Genomic DNA, 2,500 nt, shown 5'->3' on the forward strand with positions numbered 1-2,500 from the left:
TGTATATATACATATGTGAATACAGTATATAAATGATATATATATATATATATATATATATATATATATATATATATATATATCTATATATATATATATATATATATATATATATATATATATATATATATATATATATATATATATATTATTTATTTATATGTACATATATATATATATATATATATATATATATATATATATATATATATATATAAATTTATATATATATATATATATATATATATATATATATATATATATATATATATATATATATATATATATATATATATATATATATATATTTATTTATTTATATGTACAATATATATATATATATATATATATATATATATAAATTTATATATATATATATATATATATATATATATATATATATATATATATATATATATATATATATATAAATTTATATATATATATATATATATATATATATATATATATATATATATATATATATATATATATATGTATGTATATATATGTGTATGTGTGTGTATGTGTGTGTGCACAGTATGTGTGTCTTGAAGTAATTTTTGAAAACATTATGAGCTCCAATAAAAAAATAAAATATATAAGATAGGCTGTTACAGCAATTATAAATAACACACAGAGTAGCCAAAAAAAAGCAGAAAAAAAACTTTAAAGAATTAAGATGTAATTATTTAAAAAAAATGGTTTTGGAAGGAGTAAAAGACTCGATCCTAGTAATGATCCTATTTTCCTCAGACTAGCCACTTTCTCTCTCTCTCTCTCTCTCTCTCTCCTCTCTCTCTCTCTCTCTCTCTCTCTCTCTCTCTCTCTCTCTCTCTCTCTCTCTCTCTTTATTGAGAATGGTACGATTACAACTACTTACATCCTAATTGGTGACGTTGTTAGTTTCCTTTCCATTTAAACAATGACTGATACTCAAATTTATATGAGTGGCATAGCGACAAGCTTTAGCAATTCATCAATTATGCAAGTGTCCCTGAGATAACTTGTCTTTGGTGAAGGCATACATGTTGAAGTGAAAATTGCAATGTTGTGTTAATTAATTAGGTGGTAGAATGACACACCATCACATCAAATATTCAGATTTCTCAGTAAAAACAGTCTCCACGGAGAGAGCATTATCTCCAATACGCTTACCACGAAGTGGTTCGAATACTTACTTTGTCCATTTCAGGCCTGATTCCCTCCTATTACTAAGAAGATTGTGCAACTTTACGAAATCTGTAGATTATATTGATGTCTACATATGGTTACTATAACATGCACTTAAACTGAATAGACCTCACAGAATGTCCAATTTTTATACATAAGTTGTTTCGTCTCAGCATATCAGAACGATACTTTCCGAAATTTTATTGGTCCTCAGTTCCTCCTTCTCTCTATTGATTCCGAGGTACTGTATACTTTTTTTTCCCAACATATGTACGTGTCGAATCCAATTTAAAGTGCAATGATTATGTTTCTACTCTATGCTGACGTTTTTAATGATTTCCACCCTTAGCCTATTTTGTAATATTTCTTATTACGCTCTCTGTGAAACACAAGTAATCGATGTTATCTATGTTTCTAATCATTATTCAAATTCCCACAAAGTTAAGTTTGGTTAATATTCTTTCTTTATTTCCAGCTGTGATATCCTTAGACACCTTCAGTCTTTAGCCTCTTATGATTTTTGTAAGGCATTCAAATTAAGTTGCAAGACTTCCAGATTCCTTTGATGGTATCAATAGTTTTCCTCTACTATTCCCAATCTGTTTTAAATTATCTTTAAAAATAAGCTTTTTTCGTGATCTCTTCATATCTTATTATCCAATCATATAGATTTTTTTTTTTTTTAATCAGGGCAATTTTATGACTCTCGATCACACCATCTACAAAGACAAAACCATCGTGAAACATCATGTCCTTTTATGTTAAACCTCATTCATTGTAATGTTTTTCTTTACTTCCATTTGGACAGTTTTTTGAAGTACAGTATATAATCAACAATCTTGAAATTGCCTCTCTAAAGATTTTGACAGGGGTTTTTGTATGTGTGAAACCCACATAACGTTTTATTCGTTGCTGTCAAATACTTCATGCACCTATTTAATACTTTCTCCTCAAACCAGTTTTATTAATCATGTAACAAATGGCACTTACTAATCAGGGTTTTCCAACATTGTGTTATCTTTCCCTTTTATAATAAGAAATGTTTAATCGCCGTAAATTTTACCCATTTTGGTCTTTACGTATATGCAAATGAAACCTAAAGCTTTTGATTATCACTCTTTTGCGCTTAACAATTACTCTAACAGTCATTGTTAAACTTATGATTTTGATTTCCACTCTTGCATTTTATAGCTTTGACCCTAATTTGTTTTCCACGTCCAACAACTCACATTCGACTTAGGAATTTACTCACTACAGACACTCTTAATTGGTATTTCATATTTTTAAATCTATTTGGTCCTAAACAAATTGTTTTACTGTCTATCCT

Source organism: Palaemon carinicauda, chromosome 4 (genome assembly GCF_036898095.1).
Source record: "Palaemon carinicauda isolate YSFRI2023 chromosome 4, ASM3689809v2, whole genome shotgun sequence".
Classification (NCBI taxonomy): Eukaryota; Metazoa; Arthropoda; class Malacostraca; order Decapoda; family Palaemonidae; genus Palaemon; species Palaemon carinicauda.